The following is a 21669-nucleotide window of genomic DNA, read 5'->3' as shown; positions in this document are numbered from 1 at the left end:
TGAGGACTGGGTGACAGCTCGTCTGGGAGCTGGCGAGCAAGTTCTTCTTTCTCTCTCTCTCTCTCTCTCTGTGTCTCCGCTTGCCCTTTCGCTCTCCCCACGCCTCCCCTTGCCTCTACCCCAGGTTCACAGGAGGCGGGATAGACCACCAGCTGACAGAATGGCCGGAAGGGCAGTGTTTCTCCTCCAGAGATGGGGGGAAGAGTAGGTCAGTTCGGTGGCGCCCTGGCCTGAATCAGGCGGGGGAGGAGTGTGATGAGGAGGCGGGCGTGGCGCTAAATCAGCTGATCAGCGGGCGAGCAAGATAAAGGGGTGCCGGAGAAGCCAGTTTGAGAGAGAGAGAGAGACGCACAAGGCCGCGTTGCATATTTGTCTGTGTTTATGTTTGTTTTATGTTGAGTTTCTTAAACTTTACTTTTACTGTTCAGCTGGTTCCCGCCTCCTCCTTGCCCATCCTTTAACTGTTACATATACCTTTGCACTTGCTCATAAAAAATTATATATTCATACTGTATATAATTCTCTATATGTTTATGTAAAAGTCTGATGCCATACATTTGCAAATGTTCATACTGTATATATCTCTATATGCTCACTATATGATCATATCTATGTACCTACTGTTTGTGTGTAAGCACGTTAAGTGAGGTGGGATCCAGTTTGGAGGCAGACAGCACTTCACTGCTGAGCCTCCATCTCTAGCGTACAGGTGAGCGCATTCAGTTTGTGTTCCAGCTGCAGGTCTTTGAAGCCGCTCATCTGCTAAACATCCAAGATGGCTTTGGTGAATTCCTGGACAGCTCGTCTCTCTCTCTCTGATTAAACCTACACAACAATTACAGTTACTTCAGCTCTTACACATGCAGCACTCTAAATCAGTCAATACTGTGTGATCAGGTTTCAGTTTCATTTCACATGGTTTCTGAAGTTCAAATAAAAATGTTTTAAAATAATAAGTATAAAAATAGCAGTAAAATTGTTTGATTGCCTTTACTGGTAAATGTATATCTGCTATCACATATGCACCGGCTTTCCATCTTTTTCCGTTAAGCCAGCAATCACACATCAGCACCAAAATGCAGTTAAACTCTGAGATGTAGTTAGTTATTTTATCAGTTTCTTCATGCGCTTTGAGGGTGGAATACACTGCACCACTTCTAAAATCTGAACAGAATCTAAAAATACTAGGTATACTGTATCACACACCAACTAATGGCTACAGACAAAAATTGTGAATCACAGCATGACAGAGTGATAGGAAATGCCGCTTGTCAGTGCATGAGTCGGCGTTATGTGGCTGATCCTAGGTTACTGGAACTCTCTGAAACAACATGCCGACTTCCCGTGTGATCATGCTGGGCTATGTGTTGAGTTTAAAATGATTTTTGTTGATTTGTAGTTGACAAACAGCAGTCAGTATGGCTCAGTTAAGCTAATAAACACATCAGTTAATACTGCATCAAAATTACACTATAAGGATGTGTAAAATCTTTTGGTTATTAAAATGTGATGGGTGATATTTACTTTTATGTGTCTACAAGAATCATTATGGATTCATGTTTCCATTTGATGTTTATCTTACACTTTGATAAAGGAACCAATTATACTATTTTTGCATGTTTATATTAACATACTATTTATTTAAATCAAGTCACATCAAAGTCTTAATTAGCTTATACATTTTTAAATAGATTTTACATTCAAACATATTATGTATCTTTTATTTCAAATACTGTAGTTTGGCATTTATTATTAACAATCACCTTCTTCTCAGATCATTAATTAACAAACAGAGGTGCAGCTTTAATTTAACTGCACTGACTGGTCGCTAAAACCAGCTCACTCACTGATCATTTTGTCATTTTAGGCAAATTATGATTTAGACATGAGCAAAAATGGTTAGTTTTTTACAAGGAGATCTATAAAACCTGGAGAAAGCTATCAATTAACATTCCTGCTATTTCAATGGCAGATACTCGGTTGGTGAATGACCCCCGGACGAAAACAATCTGAGGGCTGCCATCTATGCTTGCGGGCGCTTAGTTCTGTGAACATCTGTCATGACTCATCACTCTTCAATGGCAACTTCATGCTTTTCTGATTTGCAGAAAAAAGAGTGGCAACTCCTGATTTGGACTCACACCTACACACGTATTAAAACATTCATACTTCCATTTTTTTCTCCTTAAGAGAGAGACCATTTCAAAAGAGACTAACATTATGTGGTAAAAATACACTCACCACAAGGTACAGATTTCCAATATAATAATAAAGTTATACAGTACAAAGAAATAAATTATTTTTTAAATATTTATCCCTTACAAGAAAACATCCAAGATTGTGCATAAAAAATAGAACTTTCTTTTAGTGCTATATTAGTATCTACAAGATATTCAGCCTTAATTGAAAATTAAATACAGGTTTTGTCACAAGATCTTATACCACAGTTTCACTCTTTCTCAGTGTAGATGGGGTCTGAATACATAATGCGGTGTCTGACTCATTTCAACCTATTGAAATTGAGGCATGATTAATTAAAAAGCATTACTATTACTTAAATTACATAATTTAAGCTCAGTAGAAACATCAGTGCAATTGGACCAAGGGAAACATGTCTGTCATGCATGAGTCCCATTGGGTTAGATCTTTGGGATCTTTATGGAGACTGAGTTGCCAATAGCTTGAAGGAAGAAAGCTGCCACTAACCAAAGTGCATTGCAGAAGAAAAAAAACAAATGTAACCTGTATGGAAAAAGAAAAAGAAAACCTTATCTCTGGATCATGGATAAAATCGTTCTGATACAAAGTAGCTTTTTTTTTTTTTTAAGGCATATTGAATGGCTTACCTTATTTCTAAGATCTCTCAGATCTTTGGCTATTTTTTCCTGTTGTTCTTTATTCTCTTCAAGAGGCAGTTCCCCTTCTGTCACTCACTCGACGTTGTGTCAGTGTAGTGACACTAGGGGTCGCTCTTGAGAGCCCCGATCACCCCTTTGAGAAAAAGCCAATGAGAATTAGCGAGTGGAATTTGCATGCCACTACTCCAGACATACGGGTATAAAAGGGAGCTGGAATGCAGAATTGATACAGATTTTTTCTTCGGAGCCGAGCGGTTGTACTATCAGCAAGCTGAATACTACTGCTGTTCCATTCACCTCTTAAGAAGCGTATGCTGTTGGATATACGGCGCATTTCCAGTGGCTTTCTCTCCTTCTGCACAAGGAGTGCAGATTTCGCCCCTGGGCGCTTCGACAGCACTAAAAGAGTCTATATTCCTGCTAAAGAGTATATTTTCTCTATTAGAGAACACACACTGATGTTGAACGTCTTTTTAAAGATGCGTCTTAAAGATGCCTTTCCGTCTTTGTGTGATTCCTGGATGCGGTCATTAGCTTTCCACCTCTGACGGCCACGGGCGCTGCCTCATGTGTCTGGGCAGCGATCACACTAAGGCAGCGTTTGTGGATGGTTCATGTTCTCATTTTGAGGATATGACCATGGCAATGTTGCGGTCGCGGCTTTCCTTCTTCTGAGGGAAAGCCACTCTAATTCCCCGCAGACCTCCCGTTCCCCAGCATGCTTGTTTGCTCCCATCCGGATCCAAAATGAGACCAGCCCGCCTCATGGCCGGCTTGACGTCTCTTTCGGGGCCCGCAGGCAGGATGAGTCTTTGATTGCTGCATCGGGGAGCGCACTGGCGATGTCGGATGCCGAGGACTCGACTGGGCTGCCAACTTCGGGTCTGCCCACCCAGTCTGAGGCCGACGCAGAGCTGACCGCCATGCTTGCCCAGGCCGCCCCCCCGGTTCCTTTCTTCCTGGAGGTGCATGACGAACTCACGAGGTCATGGAGGGCACCTTTTGCTGCCCAAAACAGATTTCCGGGTAGACTCTCACTACCCTCGATGGCGGGGCGGTCCACGGGTACACGGAGGTCCCTCAGGTGGCTCAGGTGGTTGCGATGCACCTGTGCCCGCAAAACGCTGCCACTTGGCGGGATCATCCGGCGCCCCCCTCCAGAGCCTGTAGGACTACGTCGTCTCTGGTGGCCAAAGCCTACAGTGCTGCTGGACAGGCCGCCTCCGCCCTGCATGCCATGGCCCTCCTGCAGGTACACCAGGCCAAGGCACTAAAAGAACTGCGCGTGGGTAGTCCTGATCCCAATGTGCTGCAGGAGCTGCGTTCAGCGACCAACCTCGCCCTCCCGGCGACGAAGGTCACGGCGCAAGCACTCGGCCAAGCGATGTCCACCTTGGTGGTCTAGGAGCGCCACCTGTGGCTGAATCTGGTCGAGATGAGGGACGCAGAAAAAGCACGCTTTCTCAATGCACCCATCTCCCAGATTGGACTTTTCAGCGACACCGTTGAAGAAGCAGACGGAGGCCATCCAGCACATCTTGCCCCGGCGCGGCTCAAGATCCCACACCCCGTCTGCTCGCCGAGGGCATCCCCCTGCGGCAGCGAAAGCCCAGGCGGCTCCGCCTCCACCCGAGCCTAGCTCTCGGTCCCAGCGTGGAGCACCCCACAGGAAGCTGACACCCCCCGTCTCTCGGGCCGGCACGAGGACACGGAAGGCTCCTAAGCACCCTTGAGATGGACGACCCAGGGAGTGAGACGTCCGCTACAGAGCTGGTATCCAGACCACTCCATCCCCGTTGGAGGGCCAGGAGGTAAATCCTTAGTTCCTTTTATTTTGTGTTCGCCGGACCTCGAACGGGCTGCGGTACCCAAATTGTCAAAAAAGAGAGCAGTTTCCTCACTCCTTGGGTCACATAATCGGTGTTCATGGCCGCCATTGTCACGGCCACCAGACACTGAGCATTCGCAGCCAGGGCCCTGCGAACGCGGCCCCCCGCCTTCGTCCCCTTAGTGCCCCTCGCCCGGAGCTTTCCAACCCGTCACGGTGGCTGGCCAGGACCATCCGACTCGGCTGCGTGATTCAGTTCGCCAGGCGCCCGCCCCGGTTCAGCGGCGTCCGCTTCACATTAGTGCAGGGCGAGAATGCCGCCACCCTACGTGCGGAGATCGTGACCCTTCTACGCAAGGGCACGATAGAGCCTGTCCCTCCAGCCGAGATGGGGAAAGGGTTCTACAGCCCTTACTTCATCGTACGAAAGGCGGTGGGTTGCGGCCAATCTTGGACCTGCGAGTTCTGAACCGGGCCTTACACAAATTCCCGTTCAAGATGCTAACGCAGAAACACATTCTGGCGTGCGTCCGGCATCAAGATTGGTTCACGACGGTAAACCTGAAGGACGCGTACTTTCACGTCTCGGTTCTACCTCGACACAGACCCTTCCTACGGTTTGCTTTCGATGGCCAGGCATATCAGTACAAGGTCCTCCCCTTCGGCCTGTCCCTGTCCCCTCGTGTCTTCACAAAAGTCGCAGAGGCAGCTCTTGCCCCGTTAAGGGAAGTGGCTGAGGTCACTGCAGGCCACTCATATCCCGGGCAGCCTCAATGCCACAGCGGACGTGCTGTCGCGGCCGGCAACACTCAGCAGAGAGTGGAGACTCCATCCCCAGGTGGTCCAGCTGATTTGGAGTCGATCCGGCAAAGCACAGGTAGACCTGTTCGCTTCCTGGGAATCCTCCCACTGCCCGCTCTGGTATTCCCTGACGGGAGCCCCCCTCGGGACAGACACACTGGCACACAGCTGGCCCCGGGGGCTGCGCAAATACGCATTCCCCCCAGTGAGCCTTCTTGCACAGACCCTGTGCAAGGTCAGGGAGGACGAGGAACAAGTCACCCTCGTGGCCCCATACTGGCCCACTCAGACTTGGTTCTCGGACCTCAAGCTCCTCACGACAGCACCTCCCTGGCGGATTTCCCTGAGGAAGGACCTTCTTTCTCAGGGATGGGGCACCCTCTGGCATCCGCGCCCAGACCTCTGGAATCTCCATGTCTGGTTCCTGGACGGGATGCGGAAGGTCTAAGCGGTCTACCACCAGCAGTCGTAGACATGATCACTCAAGCCAGAGCTTCCTCTACCAGGCAGCCTTATGCCCTAAAGTGGCGCTTATTCGCGAATTGGTGTTCTTCCCGAGCCGAAGACCCCCAGAGATGTGCAGTTGGGTCAGTGCTCTCATTTCTGCAGGAGAGGCTGGAGGGGCGGCTGTCCCCCTCCACCTTGAAGGTTTATGTAGCTGCTATAGCGGCTCACCACGACGCAGTCAACGGTAAGTCCCTTGGACAGCATGACCTGATCATCAGGTTCCTCAAAGGTGCCCAGAGGCTTAATCCTCCCAGGCCATGCCTCTTCCCCTCATGGGATCTCACCGTGGTCCTCCTGGGCCTTCGGAGAGCCCCATTTGAGCCGCTAGAGTCAGTCGAGCTGAAATCCCTCTCCTTAAAGATGGCCCTCCTGATTGTGCTCACCTCCATCAAGAGGGTGGGGGACCTGCAAGCGTTCTCTGTCAGCGACACTTGCCTGGAGTTCGGTCCGGCAGATTCTAACGTGATCCTGAGACCCCAACTGGGCTATGTGCCCAAGGTTCCCACGACCCCCTTCAGGGATCAGGTGGTGAACCTGCAAGTGCTGCCCCGGGAGGAGGCAGACCAAGCCCTGTCGTTGCTGTGTCTGGTGCGTGCTTTGCGCACCTACTTGGATCGCATGCAGAGCTTTAGACGCTCTGAGCAGCTCTTTGTCTGCTTTGGTGGACAGCGGAAAGCAGCAGGCTGGGCAACACCCAATACTTTTGTGAGATTTTACAATCTCCGGGTTGAGCCGGTTTTGTCCCGTGTTCTTTCAGGTATGAACAGGTAGAGTTCGGTAATACGGAACAGCTGGCCGGGTGTATCGCTTGCGTATAGCGCCTTTCCCCTCCCCTGAGGCGAAAATGTGCGCTTTTACCCCCAGTCGAGTTCACGAAGTCGTAGCCCTATGGTTCGCGAACTCGGCAGAGGAGTTCGCAGCCAGCCCCACTACAGGGTCTAATATGCCCTGTACTGGGATAGGTGCTCCACAGGTGCCGATTACTCCGGTAACCCCTGTGATGTATATTCAGTGGTACGGTCTCCCTGTTGGTGGACCCACGTCTCCCTTGGGCAGAGCTCTCTCTGCCCCTGGTCGCTGTGTTTGTAGAGTTCCCCCCCTTTTTTCGTGGCATGTATAAAGTTTTAGATTATTTTCTCGGTTGTTGTTATTACAGTACATCATACATTCAGGTAATGGAACAATGCTCACATTCCCGGATGAAGCATGTCCAGGAATGTATTCATACTACACACATGTATACCTAAAGAATCTACTTTATTAATGGCAGAGAAGTACGTTCTTTATCCAGTGCAGAACATACTCTTAAGGCCCAAACATACTCTACGTCTTTGCGTTGTGAAACGTGTCAGAGCGCAGTTCATAACCTAATGTAAGTATGCGCTGTATTCTCAGCGTTGCTGCAAGGGAGCGCTACAGCGGATTTTCTATTTTCAATTAACAACTGTCATGGCGGAGCAGCAATTTGAGAAGAGTCTTGCCGAACAAGTTAGATTATACAAACATAGGCTGTGTCTCCTTTGGAAGGCTGCATGCTAGGTAGGACGTGTTCTTTGAAGGCTGCAGTACACCGTGCATCCTCCTTTAAACAAGTCTCATTTAAACGAGACGGCCTTCGTAGGACAAACGGAAACAGAACATAACATGGTTGCTATGACAGCACGCCACTCTTTAACAAGCGCGAGCACTTTGAGTGAGAAGGGAACAAAGTCCCTTTAGAAGGGAAAGTATGAGGTAAAATTTAGGAGAGTTATAATGATGTAAAGAGAAAAGAAAATAGATTTTAGAAAATAGATTTAGAAAATAGATTTAAAGAAAATAGATTTTACAGGTGTACTTTTAGTCTATAATACTTTATTTTAATTATATATTACATTATATATTATACATATTATACATATACATATATATTATACATATATTATAATTATATATTAATACACTCAATGTACACTCAATGTACAATTGTACATATTGTACATATTATATATATGTGAGTGCCCAGAAGGATACACCTCATGCATCCTCCGAATTCCCGTGAAAGGAGGTTGCATTCAAAGGCTGCATTCGGAGTGTGAAACGAGACAGCCTTGATGACGTATGCAGCCGACAAATGCGACCTCTGGAGGACGCAACTTTCCAAATGAGACACGGCCATATTTTTCTGTCATCTTTTCAGCAAATACAAAAGCACACACTCCTCAACTGTCGACATGTTGACTCCACCACATCCGGTTTCGTGGCGTCTAAAAAACTCTTTCATCCCCTTGTGGTCCGAGGTTTGTAACCGTCAGAGCAACGCAAGTGCGCACGGTATGTATGTACAATGGGACCATGCGTTGGCTATGCGTTGGTGCAGCGCTCGCGTCTGCGTTTGTGTGCTTGTTTGAAGTATGTTTGGGCCATTATAGTACGTGATTTCAAACACAAACACAGTAATTTTTTTTTATGTTACACTGACACCTAGCGTTGTAGTTTTAGCATCATGCAAGAGAAAAAATTCCCAGTTACTAATGATAAGGTAGATATGTGATAATTTATTCTGCTTGTGAATGTGTCTAATTACAGGGGATTATCGAGATTAAGCAAATACACATCTGGTCTTGTATGTGCACCAAGCAACATACTGTATGTAGAATAAAGCAGCTTTTTTTTTTTAACCGATATGACTAGAGTCTTTATCTCATGAAAATATACACACTCATGTACGTTATGTAAATGAATCATTTTAAACATGTTTTTCAAAAATAGTATTTATCTCTTTCTGGTTAAATGTTTAACAATTAGCTAAATAAATAACTTAAGGGCACCTTTAAAGACAAAAAGTTTTTCAAGGTGTTTTGAACATAAAAAACAAACAAACTGTTAACTATGATTGAGAGAATTGTTCCTGCTATGAGAAATGCGTAGAATACACTCATAACTGCTACAATTTTAATCTGCATATCAGCATTCAATTTGAAGCACAGTGCCAGGAAGACAGTATGGTGCACTATGGCCAAAGCAAGCGCAGTAGTCTAGTCTACGCTGTATACCCACCTATCTTTCTTAGGATTTTGCGTATGCCCACCTAAAATAAGTGATGATACGTATGGCCGCCAGAACAATGAGTAGGCTTTTGACTTGGAACTTCGAATCTCCCCTTTAATTTTCACTTTCAGATGTGAAAGTGAAACTAAACAGGCACCATATGAGGCTTTCAGATGTAAAAGTGACAAAAGATTTAGAGTAAAAAAGACTTACATTTTGATCTGTTTCTCACCCACACCTACTATATCACGTCAGAAGATATAGATTTAACATCTGGAGTCTTATGGATTACTTTTATGTTTCCTTTATGTAAGTTTTGGCGCTACAAAGGTCTGATCACCATTCACTTGCATTATATGGACCTACAGAGCTGAGATATTTTTCTAAGAATCTTTGTTTGTGTTCCGCTGAAGACAGAAAGTCATACACATCTGGGATAGCATGATGGTGAGTAAATGATGAGAGAATTTTCATTTTTGGGTGAGCTATTCCTTTAACAAAACTTTTACAGTACATTAACCACATTTACTTCGTGAATCACATCTCACTTGTGATCACTTTGTGACTAAACACTGTGTGAAATGTTTATCATGTTTTACTTTGTTTTATTCAATTGTCATGAAGCATGATACCAGTTTTGTTTATTATCCTCTCCTCTGTGTCGTTGCATTATATTAGTTTAGGCTATGTTAAATTAATAGCCAAAATATTTGGAATTATGTGAATGAGAAAAAGGTGTTTGATTAGCAATGCACATTATGCAGTGTAGATATCAGGCAATATGTATTTATCGAAACATGCCTGATTCCTAAATTAATTGATATTGAATTGAATAAAAATTGGAATCTAACTGAATCAAATTAAATTGGAAAATCATTGCCAATACCCAGCCTACCAAATATTATTTGATGTTGATAATTTATTGGTAACATTTATACATTTGAATTAATCGATTAAATGGAAGTATTTGACATACAAGGATGATACAGTCATTTTTTAGGTTATAAGAATATGATCTTAAAAAGGATAAAAATTATTATTGATTAATCGATCATTTCTGACTCTGGGCCCTGGATTTTTTCTGCATTCCGGATTGGATCGCGCCCAGTCGACCACATTGCCTTTTCAAAGTATACTCTTTTGTCCACGAGCAAATACGAATGTGTTCGACATTTTCGCTATTTGCGTCACGCATACTCAGTCACCATTCGCTTTCATTATATGGAGAGAAGAGCAGTGTTAACATTACTAAAAAACATCCTCATGTGCAGCCCAGAAGAAAGAAAGTCAAACAGGATTGAAACAACATAAAGATGAGTAAATTACAACATAATTTACTTTTTTTGGTAATAAAAACTTCTATCCACAACTTTACCTGATGTCATCGGACAGATAGTGGCAGGGCCCAAGATGGAAGCTCCCATGCTGATAATCTGGTACAAGATGTAAAGATTTGAAATGGAATTGTTCCTCTGAGAAGTCAGTCTTCCTGAGATCAATGGTATTGGTTATGGTGGAAGGGCCCCAGCATTGGCGCTGGTTGTAGAATTCTTTTAAATCCTGTGGAGCATTTGTATAAGCATCAGAGGCTGCGTTATACGCCACCATCCATCCCTGCTGCAGTAGCAGAGTGCACAACCAGCGGCCCTCACCTGATGTTACACCAAATGAAGGGTAAACTAGTTTAAAGGGATAATTCACCCAAAAAAGTACATGCTGTATAATAAAATAAGATGAGCATAAATGAATTATAATAAAGGGATACTTAACCCAAAAATTTACTTACCCTTATCTTGTTCCAAACCAGTATGAATTTCTTTAATCCATGTAATACTAAAAGGAGATGTTAGACAGAATAACAGCCTTTGTCACCCTTCACTTTCATTGTTTGGAAAAAAAGATAGAAGTCAGTGGTAACTGAGACTATCATGCTGCCTAACATCTCATGTCATACAGGTTTGGAACAACATGAGGGTTAATAAATGATGACAGAATTTTCATTTTTGGGTGAACTGTGCCTTTAATATCCAGTATATGGCCTGATGCCATTTGTCAGTGGTTAGCTGAAGGTCGATTATACTGGACATAGTTGCTGTGATTGTGTATCTCTTCATGACATTGTCATCCAGGAGTGTGGCTCCTCTGAAAAGACTGAAATATCCAGGACTGCACAGAACACAGCTGAGCACATGCTCTTCAGTCTTTTGCAGCCAGTGGCCAACTCCATATTCAAACTTCTGATACCACACCATGGATCCACCAAGCATAGTAATGGTAAATAGCAAAGTAGATTTTTTATATTTAATAATGTATACAAATATCACAAATAAACAATCGATTAGAAAACAACAATAATAATAATTAAAAAAAAAACAAAACTAGGTAAAGTTTGTCAAGACAAACTTTCATGTTAGATTCACAAAGCCTTGTCTGAAAGTTTAAACTAGTTTTAAATGTTTGATGGTTATACAGACATTACAGTAAGACAAACAGCCAGCTAGCTAGCTAAATAGTCAGACAGACTGTCACATAGACAGACAGACAGATAGATAGATAGTTGTGATTTTTCTGACCCTTGATTGTCTACTGTGCGAAAACCGAAGGTCCTATCAGTTAGAAAAGAGCACATTATTTGAGAACATTCTGAAGGTCTGTGCCAAGTTTGGTGGATGTAACTTGAGAGCTCTAGGAGGAGTTGCTGTCAGAATTTTGGTTTTGGGTTAAGGATTTAGAAAAAATCATCATGCCAACATAATAAAATGATAGAACCAATAACATTGCAAGATAATCACAGTGGCCAAACAAAAAATTAAATATCAGTGTTGTTGGTTATACTAAATCCCCTTTCACCAAAATTAAAGGGATAGTTCACCCAAAAATGAAATTTCTCTCATGATTTACTCATTCTCATGCCATACCAGATGTACGGTATATTACTTTATTTCTTCTGCTGAACACAAAGATTTTTAGAAGAATATCTCTGTAGGTCCTCACAATGCAAGTGAATGTAATTGTAAAATGTAATTCCTTTTTCACTACAAATCCTGACAGCAGTCTCCTTGGTGATTGTGATTTCAAGCACAATTACACTTCCTATGGTGCCATATAGCGCTTTTCGCATGTGTCAAACACTAGGAAGTGTAATCGAGCTTTAAATCATGATTCTGCAAAGAGATTGCAATAGCAAGATGTACAGTGAAAAAGGAGTTATATAATGATTCTCACCCAAAACCAACTGGATTGCTCTCGAAGATACGGGTTAAACCACTAGAGCCTCATGGTTTACTTTTATAATGCCTTTGTGCTTTTTGGAGCTTCAAAGTTCTGGTCACCATTCACTTGCATTGTGAGCACCTACAGAGCTGAAATATTCTTCTAAAAATCTTTGTTTGTGTTCAGCAGAAGATTATAGTAAAACACATCTGGGACAGCATGAGGGTGAGTAAATGACAACTTTTATTTTTTTGTTTTAATTTTGTAATTAAATTTAATTACATTTTTTAATTTAATGAACAGGCCACCTTCACACAGCAGCAGAATACAGTTGTCAGATCTGTTTTGAGTGCCTAATACGGTTACCTTTACACACAGGACGGTTATTTAAGGGTGTGACAACCGCATTCTATAACCGAACTGACACCCGCAAATTTCAGGACTCACAACCGCATTCTCGGAAAACATGTGGTGTGTGAACGGAACCGTACTGGACAACTAGTTGTTAGTTACGTCATGTACAGTGAGAGACATGCTGCACTGCACACGCGTGTCTCGTGTGTTTCATGTGGGGTTTTGTTTACTCGCGCAGATGGAGAAATAAGCTGCTTGTCATCCGAAGATTCAGACGCTGTCTTCCACCGGCTGCTCGCCTGCACGAGCCGCGTGACTCAAAAGCTGCGCTCTGCATGCGATTAAAAAGCTTTCGAAGCCACTGTCGGTTAATTATGATCTGATGGATGAACTTGTGCCTCGATTGGACTAATTTATTTAATAACGTGTCGGCATCTTTTAGTCACTGTCACTATGGCTACAGCTGTTAGAATACAGTTGTTACTTTGATTGTTCATTCATACATACAGCATTCGAACTGCTACTGTACACTGTTGTGTGAACGAGACATTTCAAGACTCACACCTGTAAATAAATACGGTTGTCAATCCCAAACACTGACTGTGGGAATGTAGCCTGGAGTGTAACTAACCTGAGCTGTGTTGTTTTATTTAAAGGGACAGTTCACCAATAAATGAACATTCTGCCATCATTTACTCACCTTCATATCATTCCAAACCCACATGAATTGAGGAGGAATTTTACAAGACAACTCACTTCCATGCAATGTAAGTAAATAGGGACTGAGGCTGTCAGTCCCATAACATCCTACCTAACCTCTCTTATTTAGTACATAAGAAAGAAAGTCATAAGGGTTTGGAACAACATGACCCTTATGGGTGAGTAAATGCGACAGAGAACTATCCCTTTAAATTGGTGTCTAAGTAAATCTAACAAGTGCTTTTAACACAACATTGCTGAGTAAAACCCATATTCCTTCAAATCAAATATTTTTTGTGCCTTGGAACATAAAAGTGGCATAGTGGGTAAAGCTAGAGTTTATTTAGCAGAGACGGGCCAGTTCTATTAAAATGAATGGGAAAAATTGGAACACACAAACGAGAGGGTCTAGTGCCCAACAATCGACGGATGTAGAAAGGAAGTCACCATTTAGCTACAGACATCTAGGGTAAAGCAGCACAATTTATATTACCAGAGTTGTCAGATTTGACTGCTGATTTGAAATATTTTTTTTGATCGTAATCTTGACCAACTGTTTTGGAGATTTCGGTCTTTCCCCAGTCAAGTAGATAGGAGCTGTACTGACATTACTGGAAATAGCCTCCCGAGAGCATTCCAAAGATGGTTGACACTGGACTGACTTGCTAGAAAGACTTTGGTAAAGCTCAGGGCTCTTAATCAGAAGGTTACTGTTCTATTCCTGCAATGAGTAAGCCCTAATTATTACAATTTATACAACTTTAAAAAAAAATGTATCCAACCTGTGCCTGTTGGGTGAATCCGCACGCTGCCCTAACCTCTGGGTAGAGTTTAAGTCTGTCAATAAATAACATCACTGCAGATGGCTGGAAATCAGTATCTCCATCCAGAAAAGATGTATGTGTTCTCTTTCTCTCTCTGAGGAGCATTGAAAACACAGTCAAAAATGTTGTGCTTGATCATTATTATATTACATTGCAGAGGCACAAGTAATAAAGTCTGATGTTAACCTCTAACCTGTAATCTCTCCTTAAGGGGATTCACTTCTTCACCTTCCTCAAACTTCTTATAATACTGTCTGTTCAATCTCCAGCCACGAATGTAGTATAAGTACATTTTCTAAAAACAAAGATGATTAGGGAAGTTCACAAAGTAGCTGTAGCTGTATTTATGTCAGTGGAAATGTAGTCATTTCAGAAGAAGACCAAGTCATTACAATTTGATTTAAGATTACAAAAAGAAACATTTTATTTGAAATCACATGCATGAAATCTTTGTGCACAATAAGAATAGGAATGAGCATTAAAAAAGTTAATAGGGTCAATTTTTATTTCTTTTTGACTTAAACTAGATCTTCCGTAGATCTTACCTGAGACCAGCTTTTTTTTATGACCAATACGCTGCTTGTCTTTGAGGCGAACCTTCAACACACTGCCTTTAGGGAGGGTGTATTCAAGCCAACCTCAGGGAGTGCTTATGATCTTCTGCCGAATGAGTGGTTGTGGCTGCTTAAATATGCATGAGTCCTCTTCCCTGAAGATGCTAAAACATGACAAAGTGTTCAGATATTCTGATTTTTGCACATCAGTTCCCAGTACAAACAAAAGTATTTGATTAAGGATAATTCTTATGTGTAAACTTCTTTAATTACTTCCACGAGGATTTCAGCAAAATAATTTGCATGCCTTCCATTATTAACACCTTTGAAAGCGTCATCAAAATAAATGTGGAATTCAAACTCAACATCACTGGGTTTGTTGGCCTTTGGCCTGTATTTATCAAGCCTGGTCATAAAATAAATATTTGCTATTACATTAGCAAACAATTGCTATTACAAATCTGTTGAAACAAGTTGTGTAAGTATTGTCTATGTTTACTGTACCTGAACATAGAGATGATTATATTCATCATTTCATCATAAGTCTCATGCCACATTGTTGCCCACAAAAACATTTTGATGGTTTCTTTTGAGCTGAGGAGTAAAATAAATTTTTATAAAGTGACCCCTTAAAGCCTTTTCAAATTATAGCTGATGTGTGACATTTTTTGACGTTCTTGTATTCCAGCTTAATGTGCAGGGTTAACTATAGGCTAAATAATCCTTTGGTAAGTTGATTTCACCTAAAACTGTGGCTTTGTGGCACTATCAAGAATTGCTCTGTTTGTTCGAGCATCCGTCCAACCCGACACAACAATTGAGTGAGTTAAGGGCGTGACCAATTAGTTTGTACAACCAAAGGGTGAAGGGGTGAGTTTTTAGAACCTGTCTGAAAACAGTGATTATTTTTGCAATTCCTTTTAGTGATGCAAGTGGCTCAGAAATTACATACTTCAGCTTTAACGAAAGTGTAAAATTCTTTGGTTGAGCAACCTGTAACACTTACCGTTTCTCCTTGATTCTCTTTCTGATCTCAAAACGGGTGTTCAGCAACAAGGACTACTCCAGAAATGCCCCTTCATACATTTGTTGCACAAACAAATCTTGTGTTCTTTCTATTCAATAGATCCTCAGGTACCAGATATAAACTGTACTGAGCGTGAGTCCCAGCCACCAGCTTATAGCAGCATAGCCCAAACATGCCAGTCTGTCTGTCTTCATATTAACCACAATGTCCCTGGCATACAGTGTTCTTCTAACATCCATTATCATCAAGTACTTGCAGATGCCATCTGACTTTTGATCGGTTTCACAAAATGTCGAATTGTGAGAATCCAAGGGCATGACTACAGCTGGAACCAAAAACACAGCCAAAACTGCGACTGACGCCAGGTACATGGGCATGACAAAGCTGCGGAACAGGAAATGCATCTTGCATGCCACAACAGGGCAGAGGATGCAATCTGGATAGCCACCAATAAAACAACAATTGATTTGAAGTCAAGTTCCACTGATTTCCAGCTTTGATGAGACAACGGAACAAGGTCCAACCACAGCTGAAGTAATCACAATTCTCACCAGACTGGAGATGATATTGATGAAACGCCTAATGTTATCAGAAGAGCTACGGCCCCGAATAAACCCCACTTGATCTATATGTATAAAAGATGTCATAACTTTAATTAATCAGTTAGCCAAAATGTTTGACAAAATTTTGACATCTAGCTGGATCAGGGAAATTGGACGGTAACTTTTACACTTGCTTGGATCTTTGTCCTTTTTAAGAATCAGACTGATCCGGGCTTGTGTCATGGTTGGCGGAAGCTTTCCATTCTTTAATGATTCTGTATAAACTTCTAACAAAAGTGGAGCCAATTCTGTAGCATAAGATCTGAAAAATTCCATCTGGCCCCGGAGCCTTGCCTGTAGGTAAGGCCTTAATTACCTCGACAATCTCCTCCAAGGTTATCTCAGAATCAAGAGTTTTTTGCTCAGTTGTCAATTTAGGAAATTCTAATGGTTCCACAAAGTTTGTAATATCCTCATCAATAGACGAAGACTTGGAACTATAAAGACAAGATATAATTCTTTCAAGGCATTATTAATATCAATGGCTGAGGTAAAAATTTCACCCCCAGCAGATTTCACTGAGGGAATGGTATATATCTAGCCAAAAGCTTCCCTGCTTTATCCCCAGACTCAAAATATGACTCTCTTGCCCTGAAAAACCAAAACTCCACTTTCCACGACAAAATAGTATTATATCTGTATTTCAGTTGTGTCAATTCACTGAGGCCATCAGGCGACATTCGGCGCTTCAGCTCTGCCTCAGCCCTTTTAATATTCCCTTCCAATTCCACGAGTTCTCGTGCTTTGGATTTTTTGATGAATGAGGCATACTGTATGATCTGACTCCTAAGAACCACCTTAAGTGCCTCCCAAGCCACGCCCACAGAGGATACCGAGGACCAGTTGATCTCCATATAGACACTGATTTCAGTCTTTAACATTTGTTGGAAATCGGGATTTTGCAAAAGGTATACATTAAAGCGGCAACTATATGATCTCTTTTCTCTGTATGTTGCAACACCTCTAAGCACACCAGGGCATGATCTGAGACTAAGATTTTTCCAATTGAACAATCAACAACAGATGAAATGAGGAATTTAGGTATAAAAAAAAATCTATTCTAGAATAAATCTTATGAACTGATGAAAAAAATTTATAATCCCTACCAGATGGGTTCAAAAGTCTCCAAATATCTGTAAGACCAAGATTTTTACACATCCTGTGAAGTGTCAGTGTTGCTTTAAGGGGCTTACATACTTTTGCTTCACTATGATCAAGTACTGACTCCATCAATAGATTAAAGTTTCCTCCCAATATTATATCATGAGGGGTGCCAGCAGCTTGCAACAATCCTTCAAGATCTATAAAAAAGCCCTGATCATCAGCATTAGGTGCGTAAAAATTAGCCAAAATCAACATTTGCCCCTGAATTTCTCCTAAAACAATAATGAATCTTCCTAATTTATCTTTAATCTGTTTGAGACATTTGAATTGTAGATGTTTATTTATCAGTATAATGACTCCCCTGCTCTTACTTGAGCCAGCACTAAAGAAAACATGTCCACCCCATATCTTCCCAAATTTTTCAGCTTCCTGCAGAGAAAGGTGTGTTTCTTGAAGAAACACTATATCATATTTCTTACGCCTAAGAAAAGAAATAACCTTCCTTCTTTTGATGGGGTGCCCCAACCCATTCACATTCCATGTGGAGAGAGATAACCTACTCATAATAACATTTGACATTTTGATATAATAAAAAAAAAAAATTGTGTGTCAAAAACAAGATTAAACAGACCACATTCCCCATTAGTGCAACAATCAAATCCAGAACTTCCCCCGAACAAAACAAACAGAAAAAAAGAAAAACATGCACATTAACCCTGCGCACGACAGCCTCAACCGGCGACAATCCCTCTAAACTCAAAAGGTCCATGTACGCATACGTCAGATTGTGTAAGTCTGGTGCTTCTGCACAAATTTTGTGAGGCAAAATTACATAACAAAAAATACTTTGTAAAACAGACCCCAGCCAACAGGCAGAATAAACACAAAGAACATGTAGATTCATTCACAGAACTGTCTCGAAGGTGAGTTCCTCCACAAAACAAATTCCAGCTGATATAAAGCCATTCAGTTTCCTTGGACAGACAAACAAGTGTTCAGTGAGCCGGCTGCTTATGAGTTCAGCAGATGACGTAATCATTCTAATGTCTCTTAAAAATATTCCACAAAAACAAACTCCAGCCAACAGGAGGCATAAGCACAAGGAACGAACCGATTCATCCACAATTGTACCGAAGCAGTATTATTCAACAAAACAAGCTCCAGCCACTAGCCGGAACCAGCACAAAAAGAAACAAAACAGGCATCCCGGTTCCTCAGATTTCAAATCAAATCAAATCACTTTATTGTCACACAGCCATATACACAAGTGCAATGGTGTGTGAAATTCTTGGGTGCAGTTCAGTCGTGACAGTGATGAGACATATACCAATTTACAATAATATCAAATTAACACAACACAATTTAAACGTCTGATATACACATAATTACACACAACAGTATACAAATAATAACATACACTGTACAGTATACAATACGCACTATATAGGTACACATTATTCAATAAAAATAAAAAATATATAAAAAAGTATATATAGTAGTATATATAGAATGTACAGTAGGTTGTATTGTAGGTAAGTTGTTAGGAGAGAATATAATAATAATATAATTTATGACAGTCCGGTGTGAGATATAAGAGTAAGGGTAATAAAGTGCAGTGCTGATGTATTTTGACTGTGGGAGATCAAGAGTTCAAAAGTCTGATTGCTTGGGGGAAGAAGCTGTCATGGAGTCGGCTGGTGCGGGTCCTGATGCTGCGATACCGCCTGCCTGATGGTAGCAGTGAGAACAGCCCATGGCTCGGGTGGCTGGAGTCTCTGATGATCCTCCGAGCTTTTTTCACACACCGCCTGGTATATATTTCCTGGAGGGAGGGAAGCTCACCTCTGATGATGTGTCTGGCAGTTCGCACCACCCTTTGCAGTGCTTTGCGGTTGTGGGCGGTGCTATTGCCGTACCAGGCGGAGATGCAGCCAGTCAGGATGCTCTCTACAGTGCAGGTGTAGAACCATGTGAGGATGTGGCGGTTCATTCCAAACTTCCTCAGCCGTCTCAGGAAGAAGAGGCGCTGATGAGCCTTCTTCACAATGACTTCAGTGTGGATGGACCATGTGAGTTCCTCAGTGATGTGGACACCCAGGAACTTGAAGCTGCTGACTCTCTCCACTGGTGCTCCATTGATGGTGATGGGACTGTGTTCTCTGTCTTTTCTTCTGAAGTCCACCACAAGCTCCTTTGTCTTACTGACGTTGAAGGAGAAGTTGTGCTCCTGGCACCAGTGTGTCAGAGTGTGCACCTCCTCTCTGTAGGCTGATTTATTGAGCGAGTCAAATTCACTCAGAGGCCGTGTAAAAAAAAATACACCATGACTTACTCAGTCCGTCAACTTTATAAAAGACGTCCTTTATGTGAGCATGTAGATATTTTCCAGTCATCCATAGTGTCCATTCTCAATCTGGCCAAGAATTTCAGTGTAAAAACCATCTTCCATCAATGCAAAAGTTTCTTGAAGGAAGTGTCATTCTATAAAACAAACTCCAGAACTAGGCGGAGCCAACGCAAAAAGAAACAAAAAATGGCACCTAGCTTCCTCAGACAATCGAGTGTATGTTCAGCTAGTCAAACTACTAATATAAGAAACATCAAATGGCTTACTCACTCCAATGTATTCATGAAGGAGAGTGCCTGTTTTGGACATGTAAATACTTTGCGACCATCCTTCGTTTCTATTCTCAGTTTGGCCGGAGACATCAATGCAAAAGCGATCTTCCGTTGATGTAAGAGTTTCTTGCATTCCTTGAACCGATCGTGTTTCTCTCTTGTCGAATTCGCAAAGTCTGGGAAAAAGAAAATATTGTGATTCTTCCAAGAAAGCTTTCCTTTGCTCCTCACCTGGGGCAACACGAGATCTTTATCGGATGATCTCAGAAATTTGGCCAGGATTGATCGGGGCCTGTCTCCCTCAGCAGATCCACGAGCCGGAACTCTGTGAACTCGCTCGATTACCAGTTTATGGCCTGTTATTTCGAGCAGATTCAGGAAGAACTCGTCCAGGAATTTCACCATATCTCTGCCCTCTTCATGCTCAGGAATTCCAACAATCCGAATATTGTTCCTTCGGCTCATATTTTCAAGATATTCCAGTTTTTCCAAAATGTGTTCCAAGTCTGTTTTGGATGCGGGTGGTAATTCCCTTCCCGATGACTCCAGATAATCGATCCGTTTCTCAACATCCGACACTCTTGTGACAAACTCAGTGAATTTTGTTTCCATCGCCGTAATCGATCGACGTATTACAGCGAGATCCTCCAAGTCAGCAACAACCTTCGTCAACATCACCGAGATGTTGGACAGTTGACACTGAATTTCTTCTCACGACGTGCCTTCCAAATCGAGCCCCCAGTTCGCGGCCTGTTCAGGGGTGTCAGCTTGAGCACGTAAGTGTCTTTTAATGTCTCCAGAGTCTGAGGATTTTGACTTCTTTGTCATGTTTACCTCAAAGAACAAATAAGTAATAGGGTGTATTGAATCTCACCAGATTATAACATGAAAATAATTAAAAAACTAGCAAAGTGCGCAGAGCTCGTGATTCACACGTCTGCTTCTCGAATGGCGTCACGTGTTCCCTCAATAACGTTCTTTTTAAAATGACGGTTCTCTATGCTCGGTGTGAACAAGAAATTAATTGTTCAGAGATTTGATCGTAATGTTCTCATTCGAGAACTGTGCCAAAGCGATTGAGAAAAACTGTAAATATACATTCAATAATTTAAAAATGTAAATAAAAAAAACTTCACCTGCTAAATTAAGGTCTTAAAATCTGTGAGAAGGGTCCTGTAACGGGGTTCAAGAATGGATGAAAGGAGGAAACGGGAAAATGTGGGCTTCAACTCAAAAGGTAGGGTTTTAATAACAAATAACTCAAATAGTTTCTCAGCTTCCACACATAAACACATTGACGGGCTGTTGAAGCACGACTCTCTCTCTCCCGGTCTCTGGCGTGGTTCCTCCTTATATCGCTCTCTCCCCATTGCTCACTGCAATCAGAAACAGGTGTTAGACATATAGAGCTCAGGTGTGTGCACCCTTACCACTTTCTCTCTCTCCTGACGAACGCTCCACCACGCACCACCTCCACAGGTCCATAATTGTATTGTATTGAGCTCGCTTTCGCAAGTCTGTGCTCACACACAACTTTTTTCTATTTTCTATTTGTGTGTGTGTGTGTGTGTGTGTGTGTGTACATTTATAACTTTATACTTTGTATTATATTACTTGCATTAATTACAAAAATCTTTCTGTATCCAGTA

The 21669-nt window shown here is 42.2% G+C and overlaps 1 pseudogene; it reads right to left on the bottom strand.

Annotated features, from left to right (window-relative positions):
• Window positions 1–10395: 10395 nt before the first annotated feature.
• Window positions 10396–16099, bottom strand: LOC127416719 (chitin synthase chs-2-like; annotated as a pseudogene).
• Between the last annotated feature and the right edge of the window lie 5570 nt (window positions 16100–21669).

Source organism: Myxocyprinus asiaticus, chromosome 26, assembly GCF_019703515.2.
Source record: "Myxocyprinus asiaticus isolate MX2 ecotype Aquarium Trade chromosome 26, UBuf_Myxa_2, whole genome shotgun sequence".
Taxonomy (NCBI): domain Eukaryota; kingdom Metazoa; phylum Chordata; class Actinopteri; order Cypriniformes; family Catostomidae; genus Myxocyprinus; species Myxocyprinus asiaticus.
Note: the sequence above shows the minus strand (reverse complement) of the source record. Positions and strands in the feature narration are given on the sequence as shown.